This window comes from Paralichthys olivaceus, chromosome 15 (assembly GCF_024713975.1).
Source record: "Paralichthys olivaceus isolate ysfri-2021 chromosome 15, ASM2471397v2, whole genome shotgun sequence".
Lineage (NCBI taxonomy): Eukaryota > Metazoa > Chordata > Actinopteri > Pleuronectiformes > Paralichthyidae > Paralichthys > Paralichthys olivaceus.
In genome coordinates this window covers 20,543,663-20,551,350 of record NC_091107.1, presented here as the reverse complement: position 1 = coordinate 20,551,350, position 7,688 = coordinate 20,543,663, and positions in this window count along the sequence as shown.

The window sequence follows — 7,688 nt, the reverse complement described above, 5'->3', positions numbered from 1 at the left end:
GAAGACCACTCAAAGCGCTTTACACTACAGTTTGCCATTCACCCATTCACACACACATTCATACATACAGTGCATCTAGAGTAGCACTTTTATTGTTGTTCTATGAGGGGCAATTTGGGGTTCAGCATCTTTCCGACCTTCTGGTTGGAGGACGACCGCTCTACCCCTCAGCCACAGCCACCCCATTATTACATTATGTAATAATTTATAACAAAATGCGGAGAGGTTTTATTATATAATGTGTTACATGTGGTAGATAATTTGGTGTTACAAGGTACAATGTGAATATAACAACAAATTCAAATTAATATCACATCCAATGAGTGATGCTTTTGATGGAAACAATTATATCTTATACGTGTTGTAAGGGTGTATGAGCTGATGGAGTTGCCTGTTTCTGTTGACAGGTTGCAGCACTGTGTAGCCACTAGTGGCCTAGATGCATACCAAATGTGCACACCCCAGTTTCTGACTATTTGTCTAAAAATACTTTTTCCAGTTTGATATATCCATCACATGTCATTTTAAAATCAATCATCTGAGCTTATGAGTCACCCTCACATGAATGTTCACATCGAATAAATAAAGGATTGTGCGTTCTGACAAATTATGTGGGGGGAAAAATATTTGTTGTTGTAAAAAGATAATTTTTACAGCCTCTGACTTTGGCATTGATGCTTCATGTAGCAATTATTCTTCACACATCAGCTCATCTTGCTTTTGGCTTTGGTCTGAGTCTGTGTTAACAGTTCTCTTGTAGTGTGTGCTGAATATATTGGCAGGTCAGTAATTGAGTAAACATCTAGTGGGAAGCCAGCCAGCTAAAACTGTAACCACTGCTGTGTTTTGCATTACAGGTCCCTCCGACTCAGCTAATTCTACTTTCTGTGTCATTTAAAAAAGTTAAAACAGCAAATTTGGATCAGTAGAATTAAACATGAATAATATTTCATGTGTTTGTTGTGATTAAGAAATTATACATTAGAAAGATTAGAGAAATGGAGTTTTAAATATGCATGGAGTTTTTATTTCCATTTCTCAAGGTAAATATTGCATTAAACTTGGGCTGCAGTGGAAATGGCCAAAATGATGTTCATTGGAAAACAAACTGTGTTGTATTGTATAATTTGGATTAGTCTATCGTCATTATTATTATTTCAATTCTCATATTAATCAGCCACAAATAAATCAATATATAATTATTGAAGTGTTGTTTCAGAGGTCTGGCTGCTGTGGAAACTAGATATAATATGTTTAAAGCTAAAGCTCTGGCCATGCATTTATATTCATGCATGCTGACTGTTCACGTAGAAAGAATTGGGAAAGAAATATATAGGTAAAAAGAAAAAAGAAAAGTCATGCATGAATAGCTTTCAAAGGAAAAAGAGATGGATCAGGTGATATTACATATGGAAGATAGGGGATGTGAAATGTTTTGGCTGGATAGAGCTTTCAGTTCAAGCTTGAGATCGAGAGGGGCTGTGTAGTTCTGTCAGGAGTGGGGAGGTCATCGCACCACTGGGAACACAGGGAGAAGAGAGCTGATGTTTTGAATTCAGAATGAGGAGCCAGGGAGCTGGTGAGAAGGGGATGAAATGGAAGAACTTAGTGTGGATGAAAATGAGACAGGGCTTCTGTATGAGTTGTGGAGGCTGGAGAAAGGTCTGTTGGGAGCCCAGCCAGCAGAAAGTTGTAGCAGCACAAACAGAAAACGATGAATAGAATTTGGACAAGACAGGGTGGTGGTTGCAGTTGTGCTGTGTGAATTCACATCAAGATGCTTGGTAGTACAACAACAAGACTGCTTGATATACAATATTGTATTACTGGCAATAACTCTTCCATTTCAATTGTCATTGCTGCTTCCTTCATTTCATGAATTCTTCAAACATTGACACCTTTACATTATGCCACAAACCGTTTCTTCCAATCAGAGTTGTAAATATTGGAATTTTGTTGATGTGTTCAGCAGACTGTCGTGTTGTCAGTGAGACCAAGGGCTTCTACAAAAGGTAGGATTTGCAGGAGAGGGAAGGAAAATGTTGAGATTGATGTGGCAGGAAACCAGCTGCAGATGTCAGTTCAGCGAGCAGAGGTGGAAGTCTCAATGTGTCGATCAAAAGGAAAGAGGGGTTTGGTGTTGTCAGCATTAACAATGGCAGTGAAACCTGTGGGATGTGATAGCTGAGTTGGGGAGTAGCAGCGGGAATGTAAGAGGAGTGGAGACCCTAGTGAGGGTCAGACCTCATATCAGTTTGGAGTCGAATCACAAGAGATTCTTTGGTGAGCAAACACGGCAAATACAAATTGAGATTCACAGGGTTTAAAGCAAGAAGAAAAGCTTCTGTGGAGATAACTCTGAAAGGCAGACCTCTCACACAATGAACATTGATTTTTTTCAAATGAAATTTTCTCCAGACCTGCATGAGGTGGGGGTTTGGCTGTGACACATTACAGTAAAATAGGATCAATCAATCAAGTGATTTATCTATGGCTAATGTTACCACCAACATTATGCCACAAGTCCCTAAACAAATCATCGAGCACCGTGTCTCTTTGTGGCTTTTTATCTGCAGGACGGTGGTCAGACAGCGCCTTCATTTTCAAGCAGCAAAATCCTTTTTTCAAAAATATAATTTGATATAATGACAAAAGTGACAGCAGATTAGCTGTTGTGTTTTGGACGTAGAACTTATTATTCTGTAAACAATTAAGTTAGCTGAGATGCACAGATAATAGTAAGAGTAAGCTGACAACAAAAGTGCCATATGATGCATCGTCCACCCCAATATTTAAGCCTTTTAGCTTTTGTTAGAGTCCTTAGGCAACGTGTGCAAAGACAGTGCTCAAGCCGCCTCTAACAGAACAAGGGATCTGCTTAGATCCTCCTCCATATCCTTTAGCTTGCTAACGAAGGCTTAACTGCTGCTCCTCAGAGGTCTGCCATTTGGAAATAAACTCACAGACTGGCTGTGGTCGAGAGAGGACCTGCTCTCATCTTGGTGAAAAAGAAATATTTCTCGGCCTCAAATCAGAAGACAAAAGAAAGAGAATGTCACTTATGATTTAGAATCAGTTTGGTCAGCGGCGGATACGAGGAGGGAGCAGAGTGGTTGGAGGAGGAAACCGAGAATTTGAGAAGATAGAGGCGTGTTTCCACTTAAAAGACGTTATTTCAGTGAGTTGCTTTTGCAATGCAGCTGATGCTGATGCAATAAAGAAAGAGGGAAATGAAAGTCCAAGACAAATTCATACAAAGCAGATTTTTGCCACTTTCAGTCAGCGGGAAGAATTAATAATTCATCCCACTGACTGTTAATTGACAATTAATTGTGCAGGATTTTGGCAGCCAAGCTGCAGGAGGGAGTCATGTCAGTGAAGGTCAAAGGGAGAAGTGCAGCCTGTGAAGTTAGTGAAGACTGCAGACTCTGCAAGGCAGTGATAGTGTATATAGAAACCAAATTAAAAGGGTTAGTTGTGAACATGGAGGGTGGTATATGTAATATTAACAAACCCAATAGAGTTAAACAAGTGTAGGAAACTGAAACAGGGACTGAGTAAAAATAAGACAGGCATAGATCTGGTGTAATGTTGCTCTCTAATTGAGAAAGGACAATGCTGTAGGGCAGAGACGTTGCTTTGAGGAGAGACTGAGGCATTGTGGCGCATACAGACAGCAGCAAGTGTTTCTGTCTGGTCTGAGGTGATCAACGTGCAGCAGGCAGCACAGAAAGGCAGAGGGGAGATGGGAGAGATGAGCTCTGGGGTCCTAACTGCCGACTGACAGCTCCAGCATCCTGTCTCTACAATGGTCTGAGGACAAGACAAGCAGGGAAGGAAAGAGTAATAAAAGCAAATAGGCCGACTGGCATGGATTTACTCCTTTCTCAGAGGACTCCTGCTGTCGAGTTTTTGTGCAGCTCTTTGTGCAAAGAGCGCACGTTACAGAAACTGCAGCTCTGTAGTTCAACTACAGGAGCAAATGCTGAGGAAAAAAGTGATATTAATGCTGAGTGTAATAATAACAGGGGTGATAAGCTCAGTGGAGGAGGCAGTGTCGCTCTTTATAAAGACAATGAGAAATAAACCTACAGCAAAGCATCTGTCAGCTGACGGATGACAGCGAGGTAAAAGCTAGTTGCAGCTTACTCCCAAGAGGCAGCAAACAGAGCTCAGGAAGCTCATGATAGTTTTAAGGCAAAGAAACATTTTTCATTTCTATAACACTTTCCTTTTCTGTAAATGGAAAGTCACTGTGCTTTACATGAAAGTACACAGGGCAACGAGTGATGTGATAAATGTGCTCAACCACACAATCTCCAAAAGACACAGACAAAGCACACACACAGATGAATGCTTTAGATTTCTTCATGGTCATGCCTCAGATACATTCATTTCTCATACAAGGCTGTCTCTTTATTATCTTTATTACAAATTTCTATTAATCTAATAAATCCAGAAATCTTTCTCTGCTAACATATCTCACGTACCGTTCATCTTATCTGCTTCACCCTCGGCATGTGTTAAGGGTCCACTGAAGTGCAGTATTGAATTTGGTGCGATATTAACATGCGATGCATTCAATATTAATACAATTTGAATAGACACCCAAACTTTGAATAAACAGTCGAGGAGCTATTTGTGTAGCAGCAGTGGCCTAAGTGTTCCTCTGCCTGAGTCCAACAGTTTGTCTTTACTTGCTGCGGCTCAATTCCTGCAGGTCACTTTTACAGTTTCCGAAAGAAAGCTGCAACCAGCATTTCCACAGGCCAAGAAAACAGCCCATTCCAAACAGGTATGTTTACAAAGGCCACTGCACGAGTACTATGACTAAATGAACCCTTTTATTCAAACTAAAGCTAAAAAATATGCTCTGATCTCTCCAGCAAAGACAATAATATGATATATAACGTTTCCCCTCACAGCACAGTGCAGACCTATTTTTAACACAGTCCATGGTACAGTTGTATTTACACACAATCTGTGGTGCAGACGTCAGTATATACAATCTGTGGTGCAGACGTCAGTATATACAGTCTGTGGTGCAGACATCTCTATATACAGTCTGTGGTGCAGACGTGTAGCAGAGCTGAGCTGCTGTGGATTCTCACTGGCGGGACTCAGAGCTTCCGCTAACTCAACATTCAGCTCAAACACAAGAATGACTGACAGGTTACTGCACTCTGCCTTCTCATTGCTCACTCCACAACACTGTTAGCAAGACACAGATTATGAGGTGTCATTGGTCAGCAGGTGTCCCTGGTTGTTACCATGGAAATACCGTTGGGCATGTGTCTGGATTGTTACCGTGGAAATACAGGTCAGCAGGAGTCTCTAATTTGCTACTATGGAATTATGGCTCTGACAATTCTTTCAAATTAAACGACGAAATGAATTGCTTGTCTATGCCCTTGACAGAATGACACACGTTTCTGGACCTTGGTCGTACTTTGTGTGTGCCAGCAGACAGCAAGTTACTTTATTTTGTTTTCAAACTGTCTGTGTACTTTGCATTGTGTGAGCATCTGCTGCCTGTGATCACTTAGTGGCTTTATTTTATCAAATATCTGAGCCGTTTTATAACATGACGTACAGCAGGGAGGACTGCCAGAGCTGAAGGAAAGTAAGAGGATGTAGTCAGTGCAGGACAGATATACAGTGGGGAGCCAAAGCATTCAGTGATTAAGACTATAAGTAGAAATGTATTACACTTGGAGCCAATAAAGTGATTTAAGTACCGGAGTAATGTGTTGCTGGATGTGTGTGCGAGGACTGTATAGTGAATAATCTGGAACCTTCCTTTTGTTTGTTTATGTAATCCAGTCATTTAAAAGAGATGAGATAAATGTAAGAAGCAGCTTCATTGAACTATGTTGTTTTTATGTTACTCTGGTTATTTAAAAAGCTATCCTGTTTAAATTAGCCTGGAATACCTCCGACATCCCTGACTTATTCACAGTCTTAAATACAATGACTCTACTTTACAATATACGTGTTTTTCTTATCCAGCTGTATAAAACTTTCTTGAAATTCAGCTATGTGCAATTGTGTCATCTGCATATGAGTGATAAGTTATGTTCCTTTACAAGGTTGCAAAATTAGAACATGTACAAATTAAAATACATAGGTCCAAGAATTGATCCTTGGGGAACCCCTGAGATAATATTTGTTTAAGCAGATGTGAAACCACCTGGGGACACACAGTGTTCTGATACTGACAGCAGAAGCAGCATTGAGACAGGAATGATTTAGGGAATATAAAACAAATGTGTGTAAAAGTGTCATTATCCACTTGTTTATATTCAACATTTTACCATAAGGTTTCCACTCAGCATGGAGCTGTTGATAATGTTTAATACAGCGATGGGCAACACAGAGAGACAGAGTAACCGAGCAGACTCTTACGGGGCAAGTGTTAAAAGATTTTAAACTAAAACACCACAATAAATTACCTCAAGCGCTGTTCTAACTCTTAATTTCCTGACTCAACTGATCTCAGCCAGAGGACCATTGCTCTTTTACTTTTCTTATTTATTACCATAATTTCAGCAGGAATAATCAATATCTGATTCAGAACTCCAACTGCTGAGAAGGGAGGTTATGTTAAAACTGCTCACCTACTGATCTTATGCATAGTTTGCCGTGTAATATCTTGATAAACATATTCCTGAGATTTTCTGCTCACTTTAGTGTATTCTTCTACATTGTCTTGTGTATACTTGGCATTTTCTTTCTAGAGAGGTATTCAATGAGCTGAATAAGAAAACACTTGATATGCTCTACCGGTTGCACATTTTTCTGTATTACTTCTTGCATTACTTTGCAGTATAGCCTACAAATAAACCATGAACAAAGTGTAATAGTACTCTGAAATAAATGCCCCATGACATGCTCATCTCCCAGTAAGATGGAGGATTGGAGGGCAATTAAATTCGCATAGAGAGCAGAATGAGAAACAAAGATGAAGAAGAATCTGTGCCAAATACTGACTGTACTGTATGATTCGAAATGCTGATCAGATCTCCCTGAACATCTCATCCTCCCCAATTTGAAACTTCTTCAAACCTTAAAGTTGAAGAAACCAAGTAGTTTTTAGATCCCACGGATTTCCTCAGATCATTAATGAAGCAGAGCCTTTTGACTTCTGGAGACTCCAGCTCAGATTAACATTTAAGAACCTACACCAAATTAAAAGAGCGTGTGCGCCCTTCAACACACTGATGCGCTTCTGTCCATTTGTTTTTGTTACGCGCGGACAATCTGCGGGTGAGGCGCTGTTCGTGGTGCTGAAAAGCAAAATGACGTCAACACAGTCAACCATGGCCACTACATGTTCATAAAGGATCTGGATCTTTTGACCTGATGGGACCAGATATATATATATATATTATGAAAAAAAAATATATATATGTGTGTATTTATATATTTTTGTTGTTGTTGTTATTTTTAGCTATCTTGGAGAGCGTGACCTTGCAGGATCTGTCACTTTCTTTGTCTCACAGGACTGCTGGGTGGTTTGGTATTCTTGCAGTTCGGAGGACGTGTTACATTGCACCCAGTGTGTGGTGAAGCCACAGTTTATAATGAGGCCCCCGTATGTGTGTGCACTGCAAAGCTGTGGACTGGTGGACACCATTCTCCCGTTCGCACAGCGGAGGAGCTGTGACGCGTTTAGATCACCAATGCAA